The 19,838-nt window shown below is 37.7% G+C and overlaps 1 non-coding gene across 1 annotated transcript; it reads right to left on the bottom strand.

The window, feature by feature from the left end:
• Positions 1-3,484: 3,484 nt before the first annotated feature.
• Positions 3,485-3,592, bottom strand: LOC148564441 (small nucleolar RNA R71). Its single transcript, XR_015885286.1, has one exon. It is a non-coding gene; the product is annotated as a small nucleolar RNA R71 (small nucleolar RNA).
• Positions 3,593-19,838: the final 16,246 nt, after the last annotated feature.

The following is a 19,838-nucleotide window of genomic DNA, read 5'->3' as shown; positions in this document are numbered from 1 at the left end:
GGAATATCAGCTATTGCATGCCTGATTTGTATCTTCTAAAGCTTGGCTGGCTATTAAGCCATGTCTAACCCTTGGATTGGAGCTTTAGGCTAACATTGAAAGATTCCTGGGATTCTTATTAAAAATTTTGAATTTCTTATTTTCTTTTTTCCATATGTTTTTCGAAAAAAATTTAAAAGAAAATAAAAAAATCATAAAATCATATATATTCTTGTTTGAGTCTTGAGTCAATTGTAAGTTTGGTGTCAATTGCATCTCCATTTGCACTTTTCGAAAAAAATGCATTCATGCATTGCATTCATCATGATCTTCAAGTTGTTCTTGATAAACCTTCTTAATTGATCTTCATATTATATTATTTTGTGTCTTTTGTTGTTTTTCATGTGCATCTTTGCATTCATAGTGTCTAAGCATTAAAGATTTCTAAGTTTGGTGTCTTGCATGTTTTCTTTGCATCAAAAATTTTTCAAAAATATGTTCTTGATGTTCATCATGATCTTCAAAGTGTTCTTGGTGTTCATCTTGACATTCATAGCATTCTAGCATGCATTTATTGTTTTGATCTAAAATTTTCATGCATTGAGTCTTTTTCATGTTTTTCTCTTTCATCATTAAAAATTAAAAAATCAAAAAAAAAATATATATATATATATATATATATATATATATATATATATATATATATATATATATATATATATATATATATATCTTTCCTTTTTTCTCTCATAAATTTCGAAAATTTGGATTGACTTTTTCAAAAAATTTTAAAATCTAGTTATTTCTTATGAGTCAAATCAAATTTTCAATTTAAAAATCTTATCTTTTTCAAAATCTTTTTCAAAAATCAAATCTTTTTCATTTTTCTTATTTATTTTCAAAAATTTTAAAGGAAAAACTACCATTTGTACCCATGAATTTTGCGAATGCTGACAAAAGTACCCATCAAACAAGAAAACTAACGTTGTACCCATGAAAGATGGGTTTCGTGTGACAACAGTACCCAAACCGTGATTTTTCGTTGACTTTTTAATAAAATTCCCAAATTACCCCTTCTATCTTCTTCCCCAAATTCCAAATTTCACAACCCTCATCCTTCATCTTCCTCTGCTGCTGCCAGCCACCAAAAATTTAAAAAGATTAAAAACTGTAGATTATTAATTATCTGAGGTTATTGTTCAAATATTATGGATTTGTAGATCTAGTGTAGAAAAAGAAAAAGAAGTTTGTTGCAGAGGAAAAGTTTCGTTGGGAACTCACCGGAGGAGTAGCACTTGCTGATGATGTCGTCGTCGAAGGTGGACTTGGGAGTATGGGTCCTTCTTCACCTTACATTCCCCTGGCTATGTCTTCGATCATACTCGGCATGTTCAGAAGTTCATCCTCATCAATGTACCCCGCCACCACATCATCCCTCCTTGTTCTCCAGTACTCAAAGTGAAACAAGATCCTTCAACAATAACGTTGCTACCACCACAACCTTCTAGAGGATTCTGCGGTGGCCTCGGAAGCCTAGCCTGAGCAGCGGCGGCGGCTGCGGCTGTGATGTGAATACCAGTCCATCAAATGGCATGAAGATACTCTAACAGCAGCCCCTTTATCTACATATCAACGGCGCTGAGCAGTGTTTGGAGTCACCGTTGGAAAGAGAACGTGGCCATCGGCCTCTTGTTGCCTCTGGTTGCTGAATTCTGCTACTTATTGCTTTGGAATAAGAAGAACAACAATATTCAGGTTGAAGAAGTTGAAGAGTTTGACACGGTTGTGCTTTCTTAGTGTTGTTGCATCCGAAGAAGAAAGAAACAACAAGGGTAATGATGTTAAAGTTGATTTGGATTTAGATTTGAAGAACAAATTAGGATTGGAATAAAGAGAGATGGAGGTTGAGGATAAAGGTTGGAGGAAGATATCAGGTGCTTGGATCTTGAGGGAATGGTGACTGGCGGTGGCAGAGGAAGACGAAAGATGAGGGTTGTGAAATTTGGAATTTGGAGAAGAAGATAGAAGGGGTAATTTGGGAATTTTATTAAAAAGTCAACGAAAAATCACGGTCTGGGTACTATTGTCACATGGAACCCATCTTTTATGGGTACAATGTTAGTTTTCTTGTTTGATGGGTACTTTTGTCAACGTTCGCAAAATTTATGGGTACAAATGGTAGTTTTTTAAATTTTAAAAATATATTTTAAAAATTTTTTTTTACTTTACATCATATTTTCGAAAATATCATCAAAAATTAATGTTTTGATTCAAAAATTTCAAGTTTGTTACCTACTTGTTAAGAAAGATTCAAACTTTAAGTTCTAGAATCATATCTTCTGATTTCTTGTGAATCAAGTCATTAATTGTGAATTTAAAAATCAAATCTTTTTCAAAACTAATTTCAATCATATTTTTTCAAAAATATCTTTTTATCTTATCTTTTTTCATATCTTTTTAGTCATATCTTTTTAAAACATATCTTTTTCAAAAATTTGATTTTAAAATATCTTTTCTAACTTCTTATCTTCTTATCTTTTCAAAATTGATTTTCAAATTTGTTTCAACTAACTAATTAACTTTTTTGTTTGTTTCTTATCTCTTTCAAAACTACCTAACTAACTACCCCTCTCTAATTTTCGAAAATACCTCCCTCTTTTTCAAAAATTCTTTTTAATTAATTAATTGTTTAAATTTTAATTTTAATTTCAATTCTCCTTTAATTTTCAAAAATCATTAACTATTTTTCAAAATCAATTTTCGAAATTTCCTCTCCCTCATCTCCTTCTATTTATTTATTCATCTATTAACACTTCTCTTCACCAAAAAAATTCGAACCCCTTCTTCTCCTCTGAGTTCGAATTCTTCTCTTCTATATTCTTATTCTTCTTTTCTTCTACTCACCCAAAGGAATCTCTATACTGTGACATAGAGGATTCCATATTTTCTGTGTTATTCCCTTCTTTGTCATATGAGCAGGAGCAAGGACAAGAAAATTCTTGTTGAAGCAGATCCAGAACCTGAAAGGACTCTGAAAAGGAAACTAAGAGAAGCTAAAATACAACAATCCAGAGACAACCTTACAGGAATTTTCAAACAGGAAGAGGAGATGGCAGCCGAAAATAATAATAATGCAAGGAGGATGCTTGTTGACTTTACTGCACCTAATTCCAATTTACATGGAAGAAGCATCTCCATCCCTGCCATTGGAGCAAACAACTTTGAGCTTAAACCTCAATTAGTTTCTCTGATGCAACAAAACTGCAAGTTTCATGGACTTTCATCTGAAGATCCTTTTCAGTTCTTAACTGAATTCTTGCAGATATGTGATACTGTTAAGACTAATGGAGTAGATCCTGAAGTATACAGGCTTATGCTTTTCCCTTTTGTTGTGAGAGACAGAGCTAGAATATGGTTGGACGCTCAACCTAAGGATAGCCTAAACTCTTGGGATAAGCTGGTCAAGGCTTTCTTAGCCAAGTTCTTTCCTCCTCAAAAGCTGAGTAAGCTTAGAGTGGATGTTCAAACCTTCAGACAGAAAGAAGGTGAATCCCTCTATGAAGCTTGGGAGAGATACAAGGAACTGACCAAAAAGTGTCCTTCTGACATGCTTTCAGAATGGACCATCCTGGATATATTCTATGATGGTCTGTCTGAATTAGCTAAAATGTCATTGGATACTTCTGCAGGTGGATCCATTCACCTAAAGAAAACGCCTGCAGAAGCTCAAGAACTCATTGACATGGTTGCTAATAACCAGTTCATGTACACTTCTGAGAGGAATCCTGTGAGCAATGAGACGCCTCAGAAGAAGGGAGTTCTTGAAATTGATACTCTGAATACCATATTGGCTCAGAATAAAATATTGACTCAACAAGTCAATATGATTTCTCAAAGTCTGAATGGAATACAAGCTGCATCCAACAGTACTCAAGAGGCATCTTCTCAAGAAGAGGCTTAGGATCCTGAGAACCCTGCAATAACAGAGGTAAATTATATGGGTGAACCTTATGGAAACGCCTATAACCCCTCATAGAGAAATCACCCAAATTTCTCATGGAAGGATCAACAAAAGCCTCAACAAGGCTTTAATAATGGTGGAAGAAACAGGTTTAACAATAGTAAACCTTTTCCATCATCCACTCAGCAACAGATAGAAAATTCTGAGCAGAATCTATCTAGCATAGCAAATTTAGTCTCTGATCTATCTAAGGCCACTCTAAGTTTCATGAATGAAAAAGGTCATCCATTAGAAATTTGGAAGCACAAGTGGGCCAGCTGAGTAAGAAGATCACTGAAATTCCTCCTAGTACTCTCCCAAGCAATACAGAAGAAAATCCAAAAGGAGAGTGCAAGGCCATTGATATAACCACCATGGCCGAATCCAAGGAGGAAGGGGAGGACGTGAATCCCAAGGAGGAAGACCTCCTGGGACGTCCAGTGATCAACAAGGAGTTTCCCTTTGAGGAACCAAAGGAATCTGAGGCTCATCTAGAGACCATAGAGATTCCATTGAACCTCCTTATGCCATTCATGAGCTCTGAAGAGTATTCTTCTTCTGAAGAGAATGAAGATGTTACTTAAGAGCAAGTTGCCAAGTTCCTTGGTGCAATCATGAAGCTGAATGCCAATTTATTTGGTAAAGAGACTTGGGGAGATGAACCTCCCCTGTTCACCAATGAACTAAATGCATTGGATCAACTAAGACTGCCTCAGAAGAAACAGGATCCTGGAAAGTTCCTAATACCTTGTACCATAGGCACCATAACCTTTGAGAAGGCTCTATGTGACCTTGGGTCAGGAATAAACCTCATGCCACTCTCTGTAATGGAGAAACTGAGAATCTTTGAGGTGCAAGCTGCTAAAATCTCATTAGAGATGGCAGACAACTCAAGAAAAGAGGCTTATGGACAAGTAGAGGACGTGTTAGTAAAGGTTGAAGGCCTTTACATCACTGTTGATTTCATAATCCTGGATACTGGGAAGGATGAGGATGAATCCATCATTCTTGGAAGACCCTTCCTAGCCACAGCAAGAGCTGTGATTGATGTAGACAGAAGTAAATTAGTCCTTTAATTGAATGAGGACTCCCTTGTGTTTAAAACTCAAGGTCACCTTTCTGTAAACATGGAAAAGAGGCACAGTAAGCTTCTCTCAAAACAGAGTCAACCAGAGCCCCCACAGTCAAACTCTAAGTTTGGTGTTCGGAGGCCTCAGCCAAACTCTAAGTTTGGTGTTGAACTCCCATATCCAAACTCTAAGTTTGGTGTTGGAAGTCTATAAAATTGACCTGATCACCTGTGTGGAGCCATGAGAGCCCACTGTCAAGCTATTGACATTAAAGAAGCGCTTGTTGGGAGGCAACCCAATTTTTATTTATCTAATTTTATTTTTTAATTTTTTGTTATTTCATGGTTTATTAGGTTCATGATCATGTGGAGTCAAAAAATAAATCAAAAAATTAAAAACAGAATCAAAAATAGCAGAAGAAAAATCACACCCTGGAGGAAGGACTTGCTGGCGTTTAAACGCCAGTAAGGAGCATCTGGCTGGCGTTCAACGCCAGAACAGAGCATGGATCTGGCGCTGAACGCTAGAAACAAGCATACAACTGGTGTTCAATGCCAGAAACATGCTGCATCTGGGCGTTGAACGCCCAGAACAAGCATCAGTTCGGCGTTTAAACGCCAGAATTGCATGCAAAGGAATTTTACATGCCTAATTGGTGCAGGGATGTAAATCCTTGACACCTCAAGATCTGTGGACCTCACAGGATCATCTCAGGATCTGTGGACCCCACAGGATCCCCACCTTCCCTCCTCATAATCCTAGATTCTTCCACATCTTCTTCTTCATCTATTCTTTCTTCTCTTGCTCGAGGGCAAGCAATATTCTAAGTTTGGTGTGGTAAAAGCATTGCTTTTTTGTTTTTCCATAACCATTGATGGCACCTAAAGCCAGAGAAACCTCTAGAAAGAGGAAATGGAAGACAAAAGCTTCCACCTCCAAGTCATAGGAGATTGAGAGATTCATCTCAAGGGTCTATAGCTCAGTGGTAGAACATTTGACTGCAAATCAAGAGATCCCTGAGATACCTCAGGGGATACATTTTCCTCCACACAATTATTGGGAGCAACTAAGGGTGGAACATCAAGAGCACTCAATCATCCTCCATGAAATTAGAGAAGATCAAAAAGCTATGAGGGAGGAGCAACAAAGATAAGGAAGAGACATAGAAGAGGTCAAGGACATCATTGGTTCCTCAAGAAGAAAACGCCACCATCACTAAGGTGGACTCATTCCTTGTTCTTAAATTTTTCTGTTTTTCATTTTCTTATGTTAAATGTTTATCTATGTTTGTGTCTTATTACATGATCATTAGTGTCTAAGTGTCTATGCCTTAAAGTAGTAAATATGAATCCATCACCTCTCTTAAATGAAAAATGTTTTTAATTCAAAAGAACAAGAAGTACATGAGTTTCGAATTTATCCTTGAACTTAGTTTAATTATATTGATGTGGTGACAATACTTTTTATTTTCTGAATGAATGCTTGAACAGTGCATATGTCTTTTGAAGTTGTTGTCTAAGAATGTTAAATATGTTAGCTCTTGAAAGAATGATGACAAGGAGAAATGTTATTTGATAATCTAAAAAATCATAAAAATGATTCTTGAAGCAAGAAAAAGCAGTGAATACAAAAAGCTTGCAAAAAAAAAGAAGAAAAATGGTGAAAAAAAAATAGAAAAAGCAAGCAGAAAAAGCCAAAAGCTCTTAAAACCAAAAGGCAAGAGCAAAAAGCCAATAACCCTTAAAACCAAAAGGCAAGGGTAAATAAAAGGGATCCCAAGGCTTTGAGCATCAGTGGATAGGAGGGCCTAAAGGAATAAAATCCTGGCGTAAGTGGCTAAACCAAGCTGTCCCTAACCATGTGCTTGTGGCGTGAAGGTGTCAAGTGAAAACTTGAGACTGAGCGGTTAAAGTCAAGGTCCAAAGCAAAAGAATAGTGTGCTTAAGAACCCTGGACACCTCTAATTGGAAACTTTAGCAAAGCTGAGTCACAATCTGAAAAGGTTCACCCAATTATGTGTCTGTGGCATTTATGTATCCGGTGGTAATACTGGAAAACAAAGTGCTTAGGGCCACGGCCAAGACTCATAAAGTAGCTGTGTTCAAGAATCAACATACTGAACTAGGAGAATCAATAACACTATCTGAACTCTGAGTTCCTATAGATGCCAATCATTCTGAACTTCAATGGATAAAGTGAGATGCCAAAACTATTCAAGAGGCAAAAAGCTACAAGTCCTGCTCATCTGATTGGAGCTATGTTTCATTGATATTTTGGAATTTATAGTATATTCTCTTCTTTTTATCCTATTTGATTTTCAGTTGCTTGGGGACAAGCAACAATTTAAGTTTGGTGTTGTGATGAGCGGATAATTTATACGCTTTTTGGCATTGTTTTTAGTATGTTTTTAGTAGGATCTAGTTACTTTTAGGGATGTTTTTATTAGTTTTTATGTTAAATTCACATTTCTGGACTTTACTATTAGTTTGTGTGTTTTTCTGTGATTTCAGGTATTTTCTGGCTGAAATTGAGGGACTTCAGCAAAAATCAGATTCAGAGGTTGAAGAAGGACTGCTGATGCTGTTGGATTCTGACCTCCCTGCACTCAAAGTGGATTTTCTGGAGCTACAGAACTCCAAATGGCGCGCTCTTAACGGCATTGGAAATTAGACATCCAAGGCTTTCCAGAAATATATAATAGTTTATACTTTGCTCGAGTTTAGACCACGTAAAAGGGCGTTGAACGCCAGTTCTATGCTGCTGTCTGGAGTTAAACGCCAGAAACACGTCACGAACCAGAGTTGAACGCCAGAAACACGTTACAAACTGGTGTTCAACTCCAATAATGACCTTTCCACGTGTAAACTTCAAGCTCAGCCCAAGCACATACCAAGTGGGCCCCGGAAGTGGATTTATGCATCAATTACTTACTTCTGTAAACCCTAGTGACTAGTTTAGTATATATAGGACTTTTTACTATTGTATTAGGGATCTTTGATCAGTTTTATGCTATCTTAGACTTTCATGGGGGCTGGCCATTCGGCCATGCCTGGACCATTATCACTTATGTATTTTCAAACGGTAGAGTTTCTGCACTCCATAGATTAAGGTGTGGAGCTCTGCTGTTCCTCATGATTTAATGCAAAGTACTACTGTTTTCTATTCAATTCAACTGATTCCGCTTCTAAGATATCCATTCACACTTCAATATGAATGTGATGATCGTGACAGTCATCATCATTCCCTATGAACACGTGCCTGACAACCACTTCCGTTCTACCTTAGATTGAATCAGTATCTCTTGGATTCCTTAATCAGAATCTTCGTGGTATAAGTTAGAACCCATGGATGGCCATTCCTGAGATCCGGAAAGTCTAAACCTTGTCTGTGGTATTCCGAGTAGGATCTGGGAAGGGATGGCTGTGACGAACTTCAAACTCGCGAGTGCTGGGCGTAGTGACAGATGCAAAAGGATTGTAAATCTTATTCCAGTATGATCGAGAACCTCCAGATGATTAGCCATGCCGTGACAGAGCATTTGGACCATTTTTACAGAGAGGATGGGATGTAGCCATTGACAACGGTGATGCCCTTACAGAAAGCTTGCCATGGAAAGGAGTAAGACTGATTAGATGAAGACAGCAGGAAAGCAGAGATTCAGAGGAACGAAAGTATCTCTATACGCTTGTCTGAAATTCTCACCAATGAATTACATAAGTATTTCTATCTTTATTTTCTGTTTAATTATTATTATTATTATTATTATTCGAAAATACTATAACCATTTGATATCCGCCTGACTGAGTTTTACAAGGTGACCACAGCTTGCTTCATACCAACAATCTCTGTGGGATCGAACCTTACTCACGTAAGGTTTTATTACTTGGACGACCCAGTGCACTTGCTGGTTAGTTGTGCGAAGTTGTGAAGTTATGTTTGGACCATGGTATTGTGCACCAGTTTGTTGGCACCATTGCCAGGGAGAGAACGAACAACAAATTTTACAACCTCTGAGTAACAATTTCGCATACCACTTTTCTCCTCATTTCTTACATCCAATACTTGCCTTATGGACCTAAAATCACTCATCAAACAAATCAAGGCATCGAATGGAATTAAAGTGAATTAAAATCACCATTTTTAGGGCCTAAAAAACATGTTTTCACATTTAAGCACAAATCAAGGGAGAATTACAAAACCATGCTATTTCATTGAATAAATGTGAGAAAAGGTGATAAAATCCCCCAAAATAAGCATAAGATATATCACGAAATCGGGGTTTATCAAATCTCTCTACACTTAAACTAAGCATGTCCTCATGCTAAAATCAAGAAATAAGCAAAGGGGTATCAACATTTATTCAATGCAAGCTAACTAAATACAATATATCTATATGCAATTTATCTACATGAATGCATCCACTTGGTCAAAACAAGTCAATTTCCAAGAATACATATACAAGCATAAGGGCTAAAGCCATAGCAGTCAAATCAAACCCACAATTGAATTGAATTATTAAAAAGATTTTACAAACTTGCAAGAAAAGAGATGATCATGGGTGGAAACATGTAATTGAGCAATCAAACCCTCACCGGATGTGTATCCGCTCTAGGCACTCAAGTGTATGGGGTTGATTCACTCAATTCTCCCCTAATCATGCTTTCTAAGATTTGTTTTTCATTTAACAATCAACAATTACTTTATGCATGCATACAAATATCATGAGGACTTTCCCATAGGTTGTAATGGGGCTAGGGTCAAGGTAGGATGCATATGGTCAAGTGAGCTTGAAATTTGAATCTTTGATCAACTTAAACTTCCCACCTAACCTATGACAACCTATACAATTTTAAACAAACATAACTACCCATTCTTCACTTTTTCACACACTCATGCATTCTCTTTTTGATCACCACCCATATGCATTGACTTTTATTGAACCTTGTTTTGGGGCATTTTGTCCCCTTTTTATTGCAATTCTTTGTCTTTCTTTTCTATATATTTTCTTTTTCTTTTATTATTATATTTTTTTTTCATCCAATTTTTTTTTCTTTTCAAACTAAAATATTTATACAAGAACATCAATGCATATGGTTTACACATGATTAATACATGAGTATGTACCCAATTCCCATGATTTTTCAACAAAAACGTAAACACACTTTTATCTCTACCCAATATTCCCAACTTTCCCAAAATCAAGTGATAAACACTCTCACTAGCCTAAGCTAATCAAAGATTCAAAGTAAGGGATATTTATTGTTTTTCACTTAGGCTTGTAATGTGCTACAATTAAGAACAAATGGGTTAAGCATAGGCTCAAATTGGTTATCAATGGAAGATAAAAGGTAGGCTTATTTGGGTAAGTGAGCTATTTGAACAATGGCCTCAATCATATAAGTGCATGTATACACAAAATAATGGACATATAGAATTAAACAAATCAAAGATTACAATCATAGGAAGAGAATAATGCACACAAGAATGAAAATAAGTGGTTATATAGGATGTAACCACACAATTAGGCTCAAATCTCACATGCTTGTGTTCTTAGCTCAAAAATCATGTTCCACAAAGTATATAATTCAAGAAAGTTTTAAAAAAAAAATTTTTTTTTCAATTGGGGTGCCCTATAGATAAAATCCTTGAAAAATATCATGATTTTGACTAAGCTTATTATATACATATGCAAAATAAGAAAGTGCAACTAAAAATCCTAAAATAAAATGCAAAAGTGTTGGGATTAGAAACTTGTCACCCAAAAATGCCGAGCGGTCGGACGACCTCCCCACACTTAAAAGTTTGCACCGTCCTCGGTGCACTCAAAGATGAGCAAGGGGGTACGGTGACTTTCTGAGTTGCTACCTTCAGCTGGTAGGTCAACCGGTTGCTGCGTGTTCTTCCTTCCGCTTCCATCTTTGCTTATGGTGCATCAGTCATGAAAAACAAAGTAAACACCACAAGATGAAAAAATACAAAAGCAAGGAAGTGTGAATTGTTGGAATGAGGTAAGAACCACTTGAATGGAGTGAGTGAATTAGTGTGACATTGATGAAAAATAAGTATGTGGGTTCTAAAATTGCGTGCGGTTTAGAATACACACAAACTAGTACAAAAAGTTATGTCACAATTACACAAAAGAAAACATGCACTTCACTCATTCTAGTGTGCTTGAGATACTTTAAAAGATTTGTAGGCTAAAACAACCCAACAAGTAGTAAAAAAGTATAAAAGCATTCAAGCAATTAATCAAGCAATTGTAAAATTGGATAATGCATGGACATTGATTGATGTGTAAGTAAATTTAGTGAACAAAATGGTATATGAAACTCACACAACAATCAATGACACATATTGAAGTTGTTGCAACACCTAAGTGACATAGAGGTAAAACACATGGATGCTATGGAGCTTAGGAAAAAGAAGATAGAAGTGAAAATCAATCACATAGCAAGCATGGTCCACAAAGCTTAGAAAGCTCAAAAATATGTCGCTAGGTAAGCTTTCGATCCAATTTCATAATTTCAAAAATCTTAATGCGTGAAATAGGTGATGATCAACTAGAACAAGCATCCTAAAAAAATGCATTGATAATGTACAATTGCCTAACAATAGATGATGAATGCATGGTGGCCAAAATATGCAATTCAAAAGAGTTAAGAAGCTTAAAGGCAATGTAACATTTACTTGGTATTCAAAAATATTAAGCATGAAAAGTTCCAAACCAAGTAACCAGATATAACCTCAACAAAGAATCCAACAATGACTATAACAACAACGATGTTAAACCAACATCCTATCAATAAGCAGCAGTAGTAAACAGTAAACAAGATTAGTAATCCAACACTTATAATGGAAAACAAAAATTAAACTAACTAACTGACTAAAAGAAATGTTGTTATATGATGTTTGGTAGTGTTGAATGATGTTTGAAGGGTGGAAAGAAAAGAAGAGAAGAGAGAAGAAGGAAAGAAATGGAGAGAAGAGAAGAAAATAAGGTGAGTGAAACAGGATAATCCACGCGTGCGCGTCATGTGCGCATAAGCGTGGATTGATGAAATGGAAGCGACGCGTACGCGTGCAATGTGCGTACGCGTGCATGGCAAAGTAGAGAGTCGACGCAGACGCGCAGGGTACACGTGCGCGTGCCTTGGGGCACAAAGTTGGCACACTTCAGGCACAACTCTCGGGTGAATGTATGGAGGGGTGGAAAAACTCAATCCACGCATACACGTACATGGCGCATCCGCGTGGATGGTCAAAAATGCTTGAGGTGCGCGTACGTGCTAGGTGCGCGCACACGTGGGTTGGTGCTCTATTTTTCAAAATTTTTCTATGTTTTTCCACCAAACCAAGCATTCCAAACCTCCAAACAACTACCAAAACATTATAAAACCTTATTTAACCTACTAGACTACCAAACAAACTTGACAAATCAATCAAAACATGAGATTAAACCTATTTTACCAATATGTACAAAAGGAAAAATGAAAAGATGTTACCATGGTAGGGTGTCTCCCACCTAGCACTTTTATTTATTGTCCTTAAGTTGGACTTATGGGGAGCTCTTCATCAAGGTGGCTTGTGCTTGAATCCATCCTTGAACATCCACCAATGCTTGGACTTCCATTGTGCTTCATCATTCAAGGTTAATAACTCCAAGCTTTGATGGAGTTCTTCACAAACCATAGGCTCCCAAAGTTGATCTTCCTTGTGCGATCCGGGATCCCACACTTTGTTTTCACACCCATCCTTGAGTTGATCATGGTGGTTTCCTCCGCGTGGCAAGAGAGATGAATTCTCTATAAAGTGACCAACAATCCTCCTAGACTCATCCAATTAAGCACTAGTCCAAACCTTGCTCCTTGAAGCTTCAAGCATAATGAGCCTTGATTTGCAACGCCAACCACAAAACATCTTTCTTTCACGCTTCATCCCATAAAGCATCCTAAGTTAACCATCCGTTTCAAGCAAGCCATATTCAAGTGGGATAATAAAGATAATAGAAATGAGTTTCACCCACTCAAATGAAGGTGTAGATGGTAACCTAGGCAAAGGTGATTCCAAGGGTCTTGACAAGGCGTATTCAATTCCCATCCTATTTTTTCTAAGGACTTCCACCTCTTCACAAGATCTTTTAATTTCAATCCTTTGTTCAACAATTTTATCTAAACCTTTTTTCCTTACTCAAGTCATAACTGGGAGGGTGAGAGACATTTACCTCCACATTGCTTTCCATCTAATCGGGAGAAGGTTCTTCATGCTCAAAGGATTCGTCACCACTAAGACTTGATGCTTGATCTTCATCACCAAGGGGACTCAATTCTTGCTCTATCCCATCTAATTCTTCATAAGAGATATGCCTTGGAGGTTGTGCACATTCCTCCTTAGCATCAAATTCAATCATCTTGGAGGGGTTTTCTTCAATCCTAGACTCCCAAGGTGGTTTCGCATCTCCTAAGTCTTCAACCACTTCTTCCTCTTGTTCAATAATCTCTACTTCCTCCTCTTGTTGCATTTCTTGCTTTAACTCCTCTTCTTCACCTTGGAGCTTCAAGTTCACTCCCTCACTAAGCTCCTTCGTTGCTTCTCCACATTCCACAATGGAAGTGCCTTGATCGCATAGGCTTAGGCGGGATGAGACTATGTTGCCAATGGCTTCTACCATGATAGCCATTTTTGCTCTTAACTCCTCAGAATTCTTTTCATCCTCCTCGTGTTGCCTTAAGATGTGAGATTCAAGATCTCTTAATTCTAGCATAGAGGCTTCATCGGGGGGTGATGGTGGAAGAGAGGGTTCATTGTTTGAGGGGAAGGTATTATAGTCGAAAGGTGGTTGTGGTGAAAAGTAGAATTCATCTTGTGGTTGAAAATTTGCATGCGTTGGAGGTGGTTCTTCTTGGTAATAGTATAGAGGGGTGGCTCTTGAAAATGTTGATGTTGGAGTGGTGGTGGCTCTATGTGTGGTTCATATGACTCATATGATTGTTGGTATGGTGGGTATGGATTAGGGTCATATGAAGATGGTTGGTGAAAGGTGGCTTGTGAGTATGGTTGATGGTTATGTTGGGGATATGGTTCATAGGCATATGGTGGTGGTTCTTGAAAGTCACAAGAGGATTCACCATAGCCATTGGATTGATATGCATCATAGAATGACTCCTCTTCATAGTGCATTGGTGGAGGTTGTTGCCAAGAGGATTGATTATATGCATATGGCTCCTCCCACCTTTGGTTATCCCATCCTTGATGCACATCTTCATTGAAGTTCCCATTTCCTACAACATATTTGTAATCACACTCATAGCCAAAGTGAGAATTCATAGTGAAAAGTGAAAATAAGAAACAAAAAGCTAACAAGAAATAATGAAACAAAGTCCTAAAACTAGCAAAAACTAACAAGCAATCCAAAAATCAAGCTATTCACAATATTCACATATATACAATAACCAATAACATAACACCATTGCAACTCCCCAGCAACGGCGCTCCAACAAATAGGGAGAAAGTCAAACAAGACTAATCAATCATACCACAATAATAACAAGAATTTATCTCATTACGTCATCTCCAACATTGGAAGAAGGTATCATATTATCTTCCATGAGAGAAAGTCTAACAAGACTAACTAATCTCAATCCAAAAGTCCTAATCAACTTACTAATTAGATTAGCAAAAGATTAGCGTCAATGAAAACAATATTAGCTAACAACTCTAGATCACCAACATAAGTTGGGTTTTCATGACTCAAGATTGCCTAATTACTCTTTCCAAGCCAAGAATGCTCAAAATCTACTCTAAAATCCAACCAAGCATTTCATCAAACACTTGGAAGGCATAAAAGGAAAGCATAGTAAAATTGCAAGGAATATAAATCTACACTACTCAATTGCAAGGAACTAAACAACAACAAAACCAAATCAACAATAAAGGAACATGAATCATAAATTGCATTGAAATGAAAATAGAAGAAACAAAAGTGCATGAGCATAAAAGTAGAGAATCATAAGAATGAAATACAAAATTAGAGAGAGGAAGAGTAGAGGAACAACAAATTGTAAAGGAAAAGTAAATCAAAGCATGAATTAAACTTAGATCTAAGAAATTCTAATCCTAATTCTAGAGAGAAGAGGGAGCTTCTCTCTCTAGAAACTAAACTACATGATGCTAAAACTTCCAACAATTGCTTCCCCTTTGCTTGGACTTCAATTCTGCATGAAATACACTGAGAAACAAGTTGGAATTGGGCCTGGGCAGCTCAGAAATCGCCCCCAGCATTTTGCCTTCAAGTGGGCCACGTGAGAGTATCGACGCGTGCGCGCAAGGTGCGCGTGCGCGTCGCTGGCAAATTCTCAACCCGCGCGAACGCAGCATGTACGCGTGCGCGTCCATAGGCGAAATCACTTTTGCGCGTTCGCGCTTGGTGCACGTACGCGTCCTTTGGTGCACTCCCAATCTTTGTTTCTCCATGCATTCTCCTTTTTTGTATGCTTTTCTCCTCATTTCTTCCATCCAATACTTGCCTTATGGACCTAAAATCACTCATCAAACACATCAAGGCATCGAATGGAATAAAAGTGAATTAAAATCACCAATATTAGGGCCTAAAAAATATGTTTTCACATTTAAGCACAAATCAAGGGAGAATTGCAAAACCATGCTATTTCATTGAATAAATGTGGGAAAATGCTATAAAATCCCCCAAAATAAGCATAAGATAAATCATGAAATCGGGATTTATCATGTGCATCACCATGAAAATTGTGTTGAAATGAACTTGAAGTGTTATTCATGCATTGCACCTGCTCAGGGCTTTGTTGCTCATAATTGAATGTCCCAAAACTTTCTTCAGATTGCTTCCACCCATGTGAGGTTTGAGATTGGCTTTGTGTGTTTACTGCAGCGATTTACAGTCCATTAATTTTCTTAGCCATCTGCTCAAATTGTTGCTGAATTTGTTGATGCATCACTTTGAAGATGGTATCCACACCTTCCAGCTCCAATACACCCCTTCTCTAGGCTGGTTGGCATTGTCTTTGATGAGCAAAGAAGTATTGATTGTTTGCCACCATCTCTATGAGGTTTTGGGCTTCCTCTGCTGTCTTCATTAGCTGCAATGAGCCTCCTGCTGAATGATCTAATGCTTCCTGAGCTTTCTGGGTTAACCCTTCATAGAAGTTTTGGAGTCTATCCCACTCACTAAACATTTCTGGGGGACACTTTCTGATTAAGGCCTTGTATCTCTCCCAGGCATCATACAGCGACTCTCCATCCACTTGAATGAATATTTGCACCTCTGTTTTCAGCTTGATGACCCTCTGAGGTGGGTAGAACTTGGCTAGGAATTTGCTCACCAATTCATCCCAATTGTTGATGCTCTCTTTGGGAAAGGTTTACAACCATTGAGTAGCATTGCCCCTCAAAGAAAATGGGAACAGAAGTAATTTATAAATGTCAGGATGAACCCCATTTGTCTTGACCGTTTCACAAATCCTTAAGAAAACAGACAAATGTTGGTTGGGGTCTTCAAGAGGGCCACCTCCATAAGCACAATTGTTCTGCACCAAGGTGATTAGTTTAGGCTTCAACTTAAAGTCATTTGCCTAAACATTTGGGGTGAGGATGCTGCTCCCATAATGTCTGGGATTGGGGATAGTGTAAGAGGCCAACACCCTTTTTGCAGGTTGAGCATTGTTGCTCACTCCCTCTTCACGCACCTCAGCCTCCATGACTTGCAAAAAAATCACAATCAAACCAAATGAAACATGAACATTCTAATGCTAGAATGTGGTTAGAGGGTTAGGTGACACAATGTGTCAAACAGTTAATATGCTTGGTAAAAATAAAGAAAAATAAAGAAAAAGTGCTTAATCTAGACCACCACTTCACTTAATCATTGTCAATCAAATTCAATCCCCGGCAACGACGCCAAAAACTTGATGTGTGGAAAATGATCCAACACAAAACTCACTGGCAAGTGTACCGGGTCGCATCAAGTAATAATAACTCACATGAGTGAGGTCGATCCCACAGGGATTGAAGGATTGAGCAATTTTAGTTAGGTGGTTGATTTAGTCAAGCGAACAAGTGTTGATTTGAGTGATTTGTATCCAACAGAAGCTAAATTGCATGAAATTTAAAGGGAGAGGGATAATTGACAAGAATTTAAAGTGCAGAAGAATTAAAAGAGCTGAATCTTAAGGTGCAAGTAATGTAAATTGCAGAAACTTAGATTGCAAGAAATGTAAATAACTGAAACTTAAAATGCAAGAAATGTAAATGGCGTGAATCATAAAAGGTCTTGGGCACTGGGATTGTAGAAGTTAAACAAGCAAAAGTAAATAACAATTAATAAAGCAGTAGAAGGTGAATTTAGATGCAGCAGATCTAAACAAGAAAGGAAGAATTGCTTAAGAAACTAAACAAAAAAACAAAATGCAGCTAAATTGTAATAGCAAAAGGGAAGTTGAAGATCTCAGGGGTGGAGGAGACTAGAAAACAAGTCTAGATCTCAAGTTCTTCTTTGATCCAACAAGAACAATTGCAGAAGAAGTAGAAGAATAAATTGCAGAAGAGTAGAAGAAAGCAGTAAACAGAATTTAGATTCAAATCACAGTTTCTAGAATTATGCAGTAAAATAAACAGAAAGAGAATTCAAGGTGAGATTGAAACAGAATTTCTTCAATTCTCCACCCAAGATCCAAAATAAAGAGTAGAAAGTGCAGAACCAAGAACAAAGAAGAAGAGAGATCAATTCTCCTTCCCAATTCCCAAACTCCCAAAACTAGAAAAAATAAAATTGAAAATTCCAAAGTAAGTAAAAAGATTAGCTAAAAATGAAAAGAAGGTCCTCTCTAACTCAAACTAGCTTCTATTTATACACTTCCTATTTTTGGATTTTAGAATTTGGAGTGGGCTTTTTAATTTTGTGAAGAATTGGATTTTATTTTATTTTTGGACTCAAAATTGAGTCATGGTGCACTCCCAGGGCATGGCTCAGTTGAAAAACTAAACTGAGCGCCCAAACTTGCTTTCCTTGCCCAATTTGGTGCGCGTCCCAGCCTTGTTAATGTTGCACTTCAATAGAGCTCAGTTGGAAAATTGAACTGAGCTCTATGTCTTACCTTGGGTGCGTCCAATTGCGCGTCCCAGCCCCCTTGGCCTTGTCAACCTGTGCGCATGATTCCCTCCTTGGTGTGCTTCCTAGCGTGTCAATGTGTGGAGAGTGGGGGGAAGATAGCGCTCAGTTGGGAAAACAAACTGAGCTTTCCCTTTGTAGCGCCTTGCTTTGGGCTTCATGCTTCCAAGTTCGATCCTTGGTGGAAGCAATTTGATGCTGATTTCCTTGGAAGAGTGGTGCGCTCCTTCCTTGCCTTTCATGGAGCTCCCGGGTTCGAATCCTTGCCAAATCATTTTGGCTTATTTTCCTTGCAAGGAGCGTTCCTTGCTTCCCTTAGGTCATGAGTTCGAAACTTGGTGGCTTCATTCCTTGGGATTTTGCTTTGAATTTATTGCTGAAGAAGCTCGATAAAGCTCACTTAGTGAACTGAGCTTTATGCTCTTGCCTTGCTTTCTTTGATGCTCAGTTAACTAAGTTAACTTAGCTTTGTGCCTTGCTTCCCTTTTTTTTTTGTTCTTTGTGAAGCTCGGTTCACTCACCCAACCTAGCTTCCCTCCTTTCTCAATGATGCCACGCTTTTTTCTTCTCCTTTGGCTACGCTTTTTGTTTCCTTTGGGCACGCTCCTTGGGCCACGCTTTTCTTATTTTTTTTTCTTTTCTTCACCTACAAGTAATCAAAACAACCAATCAAAGTATCACCAAATTCATAAGGTTTAAAGTTCATTCAAAATTCAATTAATTCTAGCTTAAACCTCATGATTTTGTGTCAATTAAAGGGTGGTTGATTGATTTTACCAATTCATGCAAATCCACTCCAAATTACTTACTTACAATGCAAGAAAGTGCATAAAACCTAATGAAACAAGTGAAAATTGCTTGCAAAGCTAGCATAAGGTTACTTGTCATCACATGTGAATGAAATTGAAAATAGAAAAAGTAACTCAGATCCAATTCTTAGAACAATTGAGAAGAGAGGTAAAAGATGATTCTCAAACTTAGAATCAATGAAGCTCTTCAATCTCAATTCACATTCCAAGAACAGATACTGAAAGTTACAGAAGAAAAGAAAATGTAGAAAGAAAACCAGATCCAATTCCCAAATCCCCAATTTCAAAAAAAGAGTGAAAACTCAAATTTAGCTAAAGGTAAAACTAAAAATAAGAAAAAGGTCCTCTACAAATCAAATTAACTCCTATATATACACTTTCTATTTTGGTCTTCAAAGCTTGAAGTAGGCTTTCCAAAGTTGGCCTTGAATGAGAAATGGATTTGAAGAAGGATGGGTCCGGTTTGGCTTTGGTTCAATTGAAGTAGAAGCATGGGTCCAGTTTGGCTTTGGTTCAAGTTGGTTTGGTGTGTGGGAACCTCCCAGGGAAGTGCTCCGTTTGGTATAGTGAGCACAGCGTTCACTCTTTGGCTTGTCAATTGCCAAGCCTCCTTGCCCATAGCATAGCTCTCCTAGCGCTCAGTAAGTGAGCGTTGCGCTCAAATTGTGAGCGCTACCTTCATTTGCTTGGTTGTGTGCCTTGGTTCCTTGGATTGGAGGCACGAGAAAGTGAAGAGAAAAGAGTGATGCGCTTGAGTTTGTGAGCACTACACTCCCCCTTGCTTGGTTCCCCTCTTCGAACCTTGGCCAGCGCATTGTGCTTCCTTGTATTGCTTGGCCTTG

Source organism: Arachis ipaensis, chromosome B5 (genome assembly GCF_059453495.1).
Source record: "Arachis ipaensis isolate K30076 ecotype BB chromosome B5, ASM5945349v1, whole genome shotgun sequence".
In the NCBI taxonomy this organism is placed as follows: domain Eukaryota; kingdom Viridiplantae; phylum Streptophyta; class Magnoliopsida; order Fabales; family Fabaceae; genus Arachis; species Arachis ipaensis.
The sequence above is the reverse complement of the archived record's forward strand: the minus strand, read 5'-3'. Positions and strand labels throughout refer to the sequence as shown.